This window comes from Eurosta solidaginis, chromosome 4 (genome assembly GCF_040869045.1).
Source record: "Eurosta solidaginis isolate ZX-2024a chromosome 4, ASM4086904v1, whole genome shotgun sequence".
Lineage (NCBI taxonomy): Eukaryota > Metazoa > Arthropoda > Insecta > Diptera > Tephritidae > Eurosta > Eurosta solidaginis.
The window spans coordinates 112,275,386-112,289,820 of NC_090322.1; the positions used below are offsets into that span (position 1 = coordinate 112,275,386).

General features: G+C 39.5%; 1 protein-coding gene and 1 long non-coding RNA gene across 15 annotated transcripts in view; both read left to right on the forward strand.

The window, feature by feature from the left end:
* Nadsyn (NAD synthetase) overlaps window positions 1-14,435 on the forward strand; it is a 1,223,365-nt gene that overhangs the window by 799,793 nt on the left and 409,137 nt on the right. The window lies entirely within an intron of this gene.
* On the forward strand, window positions 920-2,326 carry LOC137248124 (uncharacterized). The gene is made up of 3 exons (XR_010952082.1): window positions 920-1,032; window positions 1,122-1,371; window positions 1,426-2,326. It is a non-coding gene; the product is annotated as an uncharacterized lncRNA (long non-coding RNA).

Genomic DNA, 14,435 nt, shown 5'->3' on the forward strand with positions numbered 1-14,435 from the left:
AAAAATCAAAGGCGCGATATCGGTTAATAAATCGACGCAGTCTAATACCCATACCTTCATATAAATAAGATAGTCGATAAAAGTACAGAAAGCCTTATACCTACAAAATTCAAGTAAAAGTGTTATGATTTGTCGGGACATAGCTTCGAAAAACCTTCGTACAAAGGAGTATACTTTCCGAAGAAATATGCTGGGGGAATTTTTTGTTTGAGGGATGGCTTTGCAAAACATCTCTATATTGCACTTAAGAGAGCAGTGAGATACCAATGAAAGCTTCCATATTATTCTTTTAAAGGTTTTGAAGGGGCTCCCTACAACTCTCCCATTGCTTGTTTGGGAAGATTTAAAAGTTTTTAACAAAAACAACATCGTTGTTCCAGGTAAGAGAAAAGAGGAAGTTTTTTTTTTACTCTTCCGCCTAGAACATATTTTTAATTTCTAGAATAGGGGCACAAAATTGCATGCCTGTTCTCAGATGAGGTTGGAGTGAAGCGAAGTAATCCCTTTCTCGGGGCTACACACAAAGAGTTCCAAATTCTGGCATTAAATAAAAATGTTTGTAAATAATGAGGAAAATTATTTCTTAATTAATGAAAGGTTTTATACAAAAATTAGAAATTCTTACTAATTCGATAGAAACTTACGACAATTCAAAGAAAACTTTTATGAAAGTTTTCCTCATTTTTGGTGTTTTTTTAAGGGAGAATAGCACCCGTACTTCCATACACTGAAACAATATTTTACGCATTTGTTTAGTTACTCAGCTAGAAGAATAATGACATTTGTGTGGGTATTTTCCAATAAAATATAACTTTGAATGTATTCACCGATGAAGAGAGAGCAATGTTTTATATTCATCCACATTCTTTTTTAAACTTTCTAATAAAAATGTGGCAGTGTATTTTCGATTTTTGGTTCGATACGTAATACCTCGACTTGTGGTTAGGAGCGGGAAAATGCTTCATAGCAAAAGGAGCCACTGTCTATTTAACTACTTTTTAGTCACAACTTCCAAGCTAGCGAGTTATTCAGGTAACAAAAGCCACCATGAGCCAAACTTTAAAAAAAATTTATTTGAAAATACATATGTATTTTTTATATATCAATTCTTTCCGGGATAGGTACTGTAACCATTAATTTAAGCCTGTAAGCATTTGTTGGAGTCTTAAAAAAATAAGCGCGGTATACAGATCATGAGAAAACGCTCAACAAATTTTTTTGTTTTTAAAATTTCGAGGACATATTTTGTCCACAGTTCCTCACAACTTCTTATTTTTTAAATAAGGCCCAAAGTAACTTCGTCTGTGAAGTTAAAATGTGCCTCCACGAATTCACCATCGAAGCGTTCAAAATGCGTTGGTTGCGTTGTCGGTAAGTTTTCTTAAATCAAAAACTACAGAACTCTTTAATTTTCACTTTTTTCAGGGAATAAATGTGAACGCACTCAAAAATGTATGTAATGTAATAGTTCCCGGCCAGTGGCAGCCTCAGCCCTGATGGCAACCTCGGCCTCTTCACAAGTACTGTCGCTGTCAAGTGACAGACCGTGTATTTCCGGTCTCTTTTTTCTTGATATTGGATTGACAAGACGTGTTTCACGTGGAAAATTAATAAATCGAAGAAAACAACCGGCATCCTACTGAGTTATTACAGTAAATACGTTAATGGGGGGTTTGGCAGTATTGCCAGTTACTAAAGCAACTCCAGAACGTTCATTTTCAATTTTGAGAAGAACCAAGAATCATGTGAAAAATACGATGTTTTGACGACGAGAAGATCCTGAATGAATTTTCCCAAAAGGCTGGAAAATGTTTTTTTTTCGATGACGAATATGGCTTAGTATTTTTTCGTGTGCAGATCTTGAGGCGCAGAGGAATCGTTGCTAAATGACTTATCATTCACGCCTCTATGACTGTACGCCTCTTGTACATTTGCCCACTTCAGATCCTTAAACGTTGCAAAATTTTTGGGAACATAGTTTACCGATATATAGCGGCATCTCTGTTGGGGGACCAAGCCTTTAATAAATTCCCTATTATCTGGGCATTTTGCTACATGGGAATCTATATTTCTCTCGACTAATTTTTACCGGTACAATGTACTGCTATGCAAATAAAATTAATATACTCTATGTGCTAAGCACATGTGAGTATAATTAAATAATTACCAATAAAAAAACATTTAATAACGAAATTGTAGACCAATAAAAGAAAAGCAAGACGTAAACCAAAATATGTATATACATAACAATCAAATTAATAATAAGATGTGACATGTGTTAGGCGTCAATGGCTGGACGTTTTATTATTGCTCTGTCTTTATGCACATCGTGGGAGAATATCAGCATAAGCATTGACCTTGTACACATATATGTATATGAATGTATATTTTGCACAAATTCGTTTCACTGTCATTTGTTATTACAAATTAACGAAAAAAGACGAAATAAAAAAGATAATACATTAATGGTCAAATTTGCAGAACAAAAACATTTTTTCACTTCTCTTTTTTACATACATATATACTACATATACCGCCAAGTAAGATTTTTATTATATGTATGTATTTATGTAGGTTTATTTTTTTCTTATTGAAAAGCTTTTGTCGCTTTTCACGGGGCTTTATAGCTTTATTGCTATAAATTATGTTCTCTGTTCTCGGTACTTCCACACCTAACGTAAACTAAAGTGTCTCATATATATGTATATATTTATTGTTTATTATTTCAACCGTGCTTTTATACCCAGCTGTACTTGTACACAGGGTATTATAACTTTGATTGGATAACGGTTGGTTGTACAGGTATAAAGGAATCAAATAGATATAGCCTTCCATATATCAAAATCATCAGTATCGAAAAAAATTTGATTGAGCCATGTCCGTCCGTCCGTCTGTCCGTTAACACGATATGTTGAGTAAATATTGAGATATCTTCACCAAATTTGGTGCACGAGCTTATCTGGACCCAAAATAGATTGGTATAAAAAATTTGCGAATTCGGATAATAACCACGCCCACTTTATATATATATATATATATATATATATATATTTTGGAAAACGCAAAAAACCTGATTATTTAGTAAATAATACACCTAGAAATTGAACATGTGGACTGATATTGAGACTCTTGTAAAAAATTTGAAAAAAAAATTGAAATTTACAAATATTACTAATATTATTAATCATAAATAAAAAATCATTAAACCTATCGTAACAATATTCGGCAGAATTACTGTTATTATTTATGAATCCGGATATCCGGATAGCCGGATTTTTTGCTTAGATATGCGGTTATTCACTGAAAGAATAAGACTGGTAAAATCAACCGAAATACGGGTCAATTCAACCGAAATTTCTGTTAATTTTTATCCGTCGCAACAAGATGTTGAATCAACTGCACACAAATCGTTGATTTGTAATTGACCGTTTTAGTAGTCAAATGAACAAAAAAAGTTGTTGCGACAGCTTTGTACGAAAGTACCCATGTTGCCATATAAATAAATAAATTTAAGGCGCGATAACCTCCGAAGAGATCTAAGACCGAGCTTCTCTTCCAATGTGCGTCGTGCCCCTCTTGATTTTCCCTACAAATTGGCCGGACGGGACCTACATATTTTATGCCGACTTCGAACGGATTCTGCGAGGCAGATGAGTTTTCACTTAGAGCTTTTCATGGCAGAAATACACTCGGAGCGCTTGCCAAACACTGCCGAAGGGCGACCCCGCTTAGAAAAATTTTCTTCTAATTGAAAAACCTTATTTCTAAAATTTTTATGTTGCCTTGCCCGGGGTGAGAATCCAGGGCATACGTTCTAGCAGCCGGAGCACGCTACCATAACACCACGGTGGCACTTACTAACCGAACGTCAATTGGGCTTACATCAAATATGCTAGCACACATTAAACATTATACGCTTTATTATTTTGTTTTATTAAACGCACTTTCACCAAATTTTATATTTTATAATTTATTTAATTTATAGTTTTGAACTTCTCTTTGCAAATAGAAATGAAAATAGTAGTCACAAAACTGATTCTCAATTCTTTCGGTTGCAGCTCAGCTCATTCTCAATTTCTTCTCTCGCATGTAGTTGCCACACTTGATTGTTTCGAACAAAACTTGTATAAATGTTTGACATAACATTTTAAATAGAGAACTTGTAAGTTATAGAAAAGTAAAGAATCAAATCGCTAGAAGGTAATTCACCACTGGAGTAACTTTACATGTAATTCGGCAAGTTTAATTTTCGTAACACTTTAAGCTTGGAGGAGAAGTTGCAAAATTGTACCCGATAAATTGGTGTCCCGGTGTCTCATAATTTTTGCACAGTAAATTCAAAAAAGGGGTTTGTTCTGTATTGATAACTGAAAAACTAGTTTTTTGTTGTGTTCCCATTTTGTGTGTTTTTCGATTTGGTGGTTTTCTCATTTTGGTATATTTTTTAACAAGTGGCACCATCGTCATAAGTACAAAGTAGAGAGAGCAGTGAGCATAAAATTCTCTTTGAAATTTGCTCATGTATTGACTGTTGATCGCTGTTGAAATGACCGGTGAGATCAGTTGTGTTAACAGAAAAATCAGTTAGATTAACCAACCTGTCAATTTTACAGAATTTTGTTGAATTGAGAGCGACAATTTCTCTTCTGTTGAAATTACTAAACTAATTTGTTCGTTTGACAAAGAACTCGGTCGAGTTAACCATAATTCGATCAATTTCACCGAATCTCCCTTAAGTCAAGAACAACAGAACCGATTTGTTGATTTTACTAGCACTTTCAGTGTTCGAATATGCGGTTTATCTGGATAGTTGAAAAATCCAGATGCAGTTTACAGCCCTAGTAATAAGCTATTTCTAGTTGGAAAATTTCGTTAATAACCTTGCCCTTTTTTTATATTAACACTTTTTAGTACAATGGCACTTATGTGTTTATGTTTATTGTTCTATCTTTATTTTAAAATAAACTGTTGAGAAATCCTGATATCTGAAGGAAAACTGCATTATTACCCGCTCAAGGTCATTGGCGTTAGCCTCTGTATCCTTTTTGATTCTTTTAAACGAAAATTAGTTCAGAATATGTTTATTGCGCAGCCTTGTAACACTATTAAGCACACAAAACAAACAACAACAACATTTGAAGTGTACAGCTGGGTATGTAATGTTCGAACTGGGACTTCCTTACTGAAGAACTGTTTAATTAAAAAAAATTAAAAAAAACGACTTCTTAATTTTTTTTTGCACCTCACTAAAATATTAGGCTTTCCCTAGTCATCAAGAAATTTTCTTTGTATAAATATTCCGGATGCATAGCATTGTGTTTGTAGCGATTAAGAGACCCTCCTCCGAATTTTTTGGGGAGTATTACCAATGTTGATGGTCCATTCCCGGATATACATAGATCCGGTACGTTCCGGTAACAAGCACCATTAAGATAAACGCCCGACCATCTCGGGAGCGTTTTAATATGACCACATTGAACCTTCTAGGCCATTACGACCCCATGTTCCCTAGTTCCATGAAAAGCTTGACGTCGCCAGAGTCTCAGCTGTTAAAGAAAAATAATTCCCTACCGGTAGGTGAGGTTGACAATTGGGTATTTTAGTCACCTTTTACGACGTTCATACCTGCCCCGAATATATTCTAAGTCCCCTAACCCATTTTCTTATTCGTCCGTATTATTTGTTTTAATGCTATTTTTCTTCGTCTTTTCGTTGATTTTCTTGTGGTGTGGTGGTAGCGTGCTCCGATTAGTACGCCGAAATCCTAGATTCAACCCCAGGCAGAGCCACATCAAAATTTTAGAAACAAGTTTTTTCAATTAGAAAAAGGATTTTCTAAGCTGGGTCGCCCCTCGTCAGTGATTTGGCAAGCACTCAGAGTGTATTTCTGCTATGAAAAGCTCCCCGTTTGAAGTCCCTCCAATTCGTACGAAAAATTAAAAGTGCGACGTAATTTGGGAGAGAAGCTCGGCCTAAAAACTCTTCGGAGGTTATCGCGCCTCGCATTTATTTATATTTTTTGTTGGTGGTATTCCATAATTGTTGCTGGCGGGACGGGCAATTCGATGGTAACTCACATTACATTAGAAAATGTTAAGAGTTAAAATCATCAGTTGCATTATATTTATGTAATACTTGCAAATAATAGTTGTAATTCTTTGCAAGCAACTTGGAAAAGAACTATGAAGTGTCTTAATTTCAACTATCCAATAACTTACAATCACTTTTGAACACTGAAGTTATCTATTAAAATATCGGAAATAAAATAACTATAACAGTTGTGGGTGAAAACCCAAAACAAAGCAAGGAACTTCAGTGTTCGTAGTGAATTGAATCGAAAATACAGCTAAATTGTGACCTACTGTTAGTTATTAAATAGTTTGTGCGAATATGAATGAGTGAGCAGCACTAGGTCAGGATAGATAAATAAATGCAAGGCACGTTAACCCCCTTTTAATTTTTCCTACATATTGGTGGGACGGGACCTACATGTTTTATGCCGACTCCGAACGTCAAATCACTGCCGAGGGGCGACCACGCTTAGAAAATCCTTTTTCTAATTGAAAAAAAACTTTTTTCTAAATTTTCGATGTTGCTTTGACCGGGAGTTGAAGCCATGATTTTCGGGGTGTGGTAGGTGGAGCTCGCTACCACCACATCACGGCGGCCGCAATAGTTCAGGATAGACTCCTTAAAAAAGACAGGAAGCTAGTTTTTGGGTCATTTCGTCTGAATTTTGAATAAAGTACGAAAAATAATCCTGAAATGTATAATATTTGGAGCGAAACATTACCGTTATAATTTTGGATAAACGGAACGAACCATTGAATTTCATTAAGCTTTTCCAGAGCTCAGTTTTAAATAAACTGTTGTTCTATCGAACAAATACACAAGATTTTATTTATACTTACGTTTTATAACAAACAGTACTTATTTTAAACAAAAGCCATAACAACCTGAAATAATGACTCAAAATTTCTTTGAATCATTCCATATATAGAAGAAATAATATTTATAAAAGGGGACGTATAAAAAAGGTCTCTGCAAAAATGTTGTGCCTAAGAAATTTGCTACGTTACACACTGCAAATGCACTGCCAATCGATTATATGAAGATATTAAAAATTTGACAAGAAAACCTGGAGAGCCACATAATCTTAATTTCGAAACTGACGCAGTCAGCAAAATAGTAAACGTTTGAAGAACTGTCATAAAATATTCAAAATATTTAGTCAGAACTTTTATAATCTTATGCAGCCTATAACCAATTCAATCTAATATAAAAAATTCTCACAGTGTTAGTGGTTGAACTCCTTCGAAACGGCCCGACTCTCATGAAATTTTGTGAGCATAATGAGTAGGTCCCCCCCCCCCCCCCCCCCCCCCCGATTTTTTCGTTTGAGACAAATTTTTGTTTTGAAGTTTTACTTCTTTAGGCGCGTTATGTAAAAGTTAATGGGTGGAGTTTCAAAAAATGTGACAAGTCACATGGTTGAAAATGCAATTCGTGTGTATGTTCGCTGAGAACTGTTCAATCAACCTTGTTTTGATTGGGATGTAGATGTGTATGTATGTATATGGATGTATGTAAGTATTCGAAAAAAAGCTACCAACAAAATAGAAATAGCGCCTCTATTTTTGGTATGTTTGTATGTGCATATCATATGTCCGACCGATGCTCAATTTTTGGCCGATGCCGATGCCGATTAATCGGCCCATGGGCAAATAATCGGCCGATGCCGATGCCGATCATCAAAAATTATACTTTTTTATTATAAATGTATTAGAATATTTCAATTTATTATTTAAAAATAAATTCGGAAAAATATAAAATAAACTCAAAAACATTAAAAAATATATTCCTTGTTTTGTGTATTACTTGTACAAACATTGTATTTCAAGGTGGAACTATACATTTCATGTTCATTGAAAAATAAAAATATTAAACCTATGTTTGTATTTTATTCGACATTGTATTTCTACTTGCATTTATAGTAGTAAAAATAAAAAGCTCTCGTTTAATTCATAAGCATATAAAGGTCACCGTAGTTAAAAAAAATAACATTTACCAAATTCATTTGCTAAGCAGGCAAAACAGTTTTTAGTTAATAATCAAAGTGAAACAATTTTATATTATAATGTAAAAAAAGAAGTTTATTAGCGTTTTCTCCAAGCAAGTTTGAGCGCCTATCGCTACAAAGCTCACCTGCAGCACTGAAAAGCTGCTCACTTGCAACGCTTTTTGGAGGTGCAGAAAGATATTTGTTTGCAGATTCTTTAAGGCTCAAATATGAACTTTGGTGCCAATATTCGAAAATATTGCTATCGCGGGGAACGATTGGTTCAGAGAAATACGAGTCAAACTGTTTTGAAAATGGAACAGCCTTCGTCTAATCGTGGTTCTTGCGTTATCATGTCGCAATTGTGAGAGTCCCACAGGTCATCATTGTGGTTAACACTCAAGCTCTTATCAAGTGGAACAATTTGATTTCGGTTCTCTTCTTCGAATGAACCAGATTGTTCCTTTAATATAACTTCACACGTATTAAATTCCACAGCTGAAAAATGTTTCTGCTTAAAACGAGGATTAAGTAAAGTAGAAATAAGCAGCTATGGATTTGTTTTAGTAAAAGCGAAACGCCTTAGCAATGGAGATTTTAAGCTGTGTTTTAAAGTAGAAATTTCAGTTCATCATCATCGCTGCGCTCAAGTTTTCCCTGCAGCATAGCAATCAATGGCATTATGACAGAAGTACATGCTGAGTCATAAGACAAATCCAGTGTTGCCTGATAAAAAGGCTTTAATACTTTTACTAAATTACAAGCCGTTTTCTATTCACTTGCTGTCAAAACTTCTTCAAACCCTCGTTCGGCTACGTATAGGTTAATGGCAGCCTTTTGGTCATATAACTGATTAAGCATTTGTTGCGGTCACCCTGTTTATTTCAACGACCTTTCTGCTAATACTGGCTGCAAACATGTTAAAGCTAATGCAACAACCTTGAACTACATGTTGCGAACGCAGTCAACTCAGCTGTTTTTGACATTTCTGCAAATAAGGCAATAGCTGCCACGAGCTTCGCGAAAATTCTGTCGTTTTTTCCGGTGATTACTCAAGGAGTTGGACGTGATCAAAAATCAGATCACAAACTAATAAAAAAAGGCAACAAAAGTCAACTTGCAAGTTTCATCGCGTGCTCTAAATAAGAAGCCACTTTGGTATGCCAGCACGACGGGCAGCGTTAAGCTATTAAAGCAGATCGGCATAAACAAGGGTGGGCGCCGCCGGCAGCGAATTGTAATAGCTGCAATTTTTCTGGACACAGCATATTCAGTGCACTGGACACCTAACCAATCCGCTACTTGCTAAAAAAGCGCACCTTTGGATAGATAAATCGCCAGCAGGCAAGTCACTACCCGGTCCCCACGGCACAAACGAGAAGTGCCGGGGCAAATTGCTAGCAGATATACCAGGTGAGAGTGTCTTGAAGTTTTTGCATGGAAACCATCACAGATCGGCGTGGAGCTGCATAGATCTTTGCCACAGCTGTTGCTCCCGCAGCATCACAACACATGGGAGGGCATAAGTAGTTGCGAGGTCACCGCAAACAGCTTGTTGATTGCCAATACATTCAACTTTCATCGAACATTACCTATACAATTTTGTCTGCACATTAGAGTGCGCATGCCTTTTGTTTCCCTCTCCTCTTCAAGGAGAAAAATTTCAACAACAGTTTGACTAAATTCATCATAGTAATGTTTGTGAGTCGCACGGTTTCATGCAGTGTGAACAAGTGTGCAGGGGCACACCTAAAGTAAAAGGAAAAGAGGGCAGGGGAAATTGTAGGGATACACCCGTAGTTTTAGCGCTCACCGGGGCAAGACGTCTTGTAGGAGGTAGGCTGCCAAAACCCAGCGTGGATTACACGCTCAGTACCCTGCGGTTTCTCAAACCGCTTCTCCTTGGCCGCGGTGGGCAACTTCTTTTAAGCCTTGATAATTTCAATCGTCGGGCCGAACTGGGCCAAAAAGATGAGACTAGGCGACACGTTTGAGCAGCTTCGAATTTTGCATAATTCTTTCTTTTCACATTTTATTAAAAAAAGCACTGTAGCTTTATAGGGTTACGAGGGCTGATCGTAAGGCTCATATAGTATGTAATAAACACATAGTAAGTAAGGACCACACGTTGGTGCAGCTTCGAATTTTGCATAATTCTTTCTTTTCACATTTTATTAAAAAAAGCACTGTAGCTTTATAGGGTTACGAGGGCTGATCGTAAGGCTCTTATAGTATGTAATAAACACATAGTAAGTAAGGACCACACGTTGGTGTGAATACAAACATGTGAATTAATTTTTCAATAAATTTACAATGAATTGCTAATCAATTTAGGATGGTGGTATTTGGTTTCGGATGTGATGTGTTCAGACGGACGGACAGGGAGGGGACGGACGGGTGACATGAGGGGATAGACAATTGTAGGTTGAACATTGGGGCCGGCAACCATAAGGCCACTGCCGACCATGGAAGGGAGGGAATAAGAGGGCTGGCCAAATAACACCATCGGCAGCTGCAAACTTCGGAGGAGTCATGGTAAGTTAAGCATGCAAACGGGAGTTCTGAGTGTTGTACCCATCGAATGGGTGAGAAACAAAGGGGGGTACGAATTTTTGTATGGTGCGGTCATGCCGCGGTGCCACAAGAACCCACGGTCCGGCGAGCTAGCTCGTGCGTGAGCAAGCGTACCCCGTGGCAGACCGGGCATGGAAAGATGAGGGGCTGAAGGCAAGGAGTTCTTCGCGAAGAAGCAGTAGGCGCGTCAACCCAAAACCCGTACGTAACAAAATGGCGCCCAAGGTGTGGGGCCCGACGGCGAGCGGTGCTCCTGGAAAACAGAAACAATCTACGAACATCGAGGGGACACTACACAATTTACTCAATTTATACACACTTTAAGCAGCGTTTGATATCTTGATGGGCAGAAGAGTTATCGTCCGTCAATTGTGTCAATGCTTAATCGGAAGATACGGAAGGTAGAACGTCGGTTAGCTGATAGCTTGCCTGGCTGATACATAGCCGAGCAATTGTGTCAGGTCTTAGGCACTACCTTGGGGTTCGCAGGTAGCTCGTTTAGCCTTTATTAGAGCGGACGAAAGTGTCGCGAACCAAAGTAGATGGGCGGGAGCTGTTTAGGTAGCCTAGTTTGACGTAGGAGTGCAGACTAAATGTGTCTACAGCAACATAAATTAAATTTATATATTCATCGGTAGCCAGTCTAGACAGACAGTTGATCAGACTGTAGTATCGATGCTGGGAGTTTTAGATTTTAGATGGACACTTATTTTATAATAGGACAATCGACGAACGACGTTAGGCGGACAGACGTCACATCCGGAAATCAAGACACTTAATCATATAACAATTTTACATATATTTTACCCATATACCGTATCATACAGCCCTAACACAGGCACTATTACCTTACATATGTATGTATATAAAAACACACATCTTTGATTTTGGAATCACTACGTATATTTAAACTTCATAATCACTTGCAATTAAACTTTTAAACTGAATTAAACCTTTAAAAAACGTATCGCTCCACAATGACGAAGCCTCAAAAAACAAAAGAAGGACTCCGTAGCGATGGTTCCGTAGAGAAGAAAGAGAATGAGGTCCCGGCGGAACAGGGCGCTCAGCGACCCAACTCCGTGAACGAGGTCGGAACAGGGACGCTCGAAGAGAGCGACGATAAATGTCAAGCAGGTATATCGAGTCCGAAGTCCATGCAGTTGGGTGCAGTGGGCGAAGAGCTACTGCCGGAAATTTGAACTCATGTTCGTCAAACATCAATTGGATGTGAGTCAGTCAACGACGGATGCAAGCAAAGAGGTCGTTAAAACGTTACGCAAAGATATGAACGGTCTAGCAGACAGGTTATCCAGTCTGGAAAGGGGGGATACAGGCACTCGCACTCCCACAGCGAATGCGAGGGCCGACTCGAGTAGGATTTCTGAGAGCATTGGTCAGGGAGAAGATGAGGGTAGCTTGATGAGACCCGAAACCGGATTGGAGGCTCATCGAGGGCTCACTCCAATGGAACGTGGACGCGAACATGGGTACCGGCATGAGGGCAATGCGACTAAGGTTATTCGAGATTGGAACCTAAAGTTTGATGGGGGGCGAAAGTCGATTTATGTGGAACGGTTTTTGTTTCGAATCGAGACGCTTCGAAGAAAACATAACGTCTCTCCGCAAGACCTGTATGCAAACTTTCACTTGCTGTTGGATGGTCCGGCTCGCGAATGGTACTGGTTGTACCTGGAGGAGCATTCTGGAGGCACCGGTACTGGTTGTACCTGGAGGAGCATTCTGGAGGCACCGTAGGAGATTACCAATCGTTTCGATCGGCTATCGTGGAACATTTCCGGAAAGCGGACTGCGACGAGGAGATCCGTCAAGCCATGAACGATCGCAGGCAGGACTACAATGAGAAGTTTGAAGAATTCTACGCGGCCGTAAGGGGGATGGTACTGACGATGACAAGCAGAATGCCAGAGCGAAGCCTGGTGAATCTGATTAGAAGGAATCTTAAGCCCAGAATGAAAAACCTTATTTTCGGATGTAAGATAGAGACGCTGGAAGAGCTGCGTTCGGAATGCCGTCGAGCCGAGAAACATCTCTCGGAAGTGGAGCAAAAAACCTTTCGCAGGAAAACCGTGGAGGAGTTGGAAACCGACCCTGCGGAAGAAGAACACGAAATGGTGGAAGCATTGTATCGACCGACAAAAGATAAATTCTCTCGGCAGAATCAGCAAAAGGACGCGGGGTCCCAAAAGCCGGTCGTCGAAGAGAATGGTACGAGCACCTCTAGCTGTGATGGAAAACTCCATAGGATGGTCTGCTTCAAATGCAATAGGCCCGGCATGTAATGCTCATGGTGCGAAGAACACAAACAGGAAAACCAGGAGACGGGTTGGAAGACCGGGGAGCCCCACCCGCGTCGTTTAACCCCGGAGACGTAAAATACAAGATTTTCAGCGGTGCTGGCGTGTCGAAGTCTGCGCCAAGATTGACTCCTATACTTTCGCTAGAGGAGAGAAAATACAGATATGAGGCCGCCAGGAAACGCATTTTCGGACGTGACGATAGTTCGGGTGAAAATACACCCCAAACAGCATATACTAGGTCTTGGAAGAAAATTTAAAAAATTAGAAAGTCAGGGAAAGAGCTAAAAAGGGAAGGAAATGCTATTGCCGAGACGGTAATACGCGATACGATTGACAAGCGTCCATACATAAATGTAGAGATAGAGGGAATTCCGGTGCAGGGTTTGCTGGACAGCGGGGCTTCGATAAGTTGCCCTGGATCAGGCGCGAACGCGTGGGCAGCCCGATTAAACCACAAGGTGCAATCCTCGAACAAGTGCTTGAATACGGCGGACGGAAGACCTCAGGCAGTAGTGGGAAAATTTAACGCTCTAATTACCTGGCGTGGCAAAACAGTAGAGATGGTGTTATATCTGGTTCCAAGTCTCCAACAGGAACTATACCTGGGGATTGATTTTTGGGATGCGTTTGGCGTCGCCCGACAATAGTCTCGGAGCTAGATGTGACAAACGCCAACCAAATCGAGCTTACAGAGGCGGAGGTTCGGAAGCTGGAGCGAGTTAAAAAGTTCTTCCCATCTTTCGCAGATCTCGGTCTGGGCAGAACACACGTTATGGAGCATATCATAGAAGTTTTCGACGATACGGTGCCGGTAAAGCAGAGGCATTACCCAATGTCGCCGGTGAAACAGAAATACGCCTATGATGAAATCGATCGAATGTTGAAGCTCGATGTGATCGAGGAGAGCAATAGCTCTTGGCGTTCGCCCATCGTACTTGTCGAGAAGCCGGGGAAGAAACGCCTGTGTGTGGACATGCGAAAATTGAATGAGCGTACGAAAAAGGATGCGTACCCGACGCAACATGTAAAAGGGATCTTGTGACGGCTGCGAGAAACATTTTTCATTTCCGAAATTGACTTGAAAGATGCCTTTTGGCAAATCCCTCCAGAGAGGTCATCCCGGGGAAAAACCGCTTTCACAGTCCCTGGCAGGCCACTGTACCAGTTTAAGGTTATGCCTTTCGGTCTGTGCAACGCCAGCCAGAGACTGTGTAGACTGATGGATAAGGTCATCCCCTCTCGGTTGCGAGAGCATGTGTTTGTCTACATAGATGACTTGCTCATCTGCTCGCCCGATTTGGATACCCACCTGGAACACTTGGCAGAGGTTGCGGAGTGTCTTGCCAATGCGGGGTTGACGATAAATTTGGAAAAGTCCAAATTCTGTCAGAAGGAGCTGAAATATCTAGGCTTCATTGTAGGACAAGGTCAATTAAAGACGGACCCGGCGAAGATCCCGTCAATGATCGACTTTCCTGTAC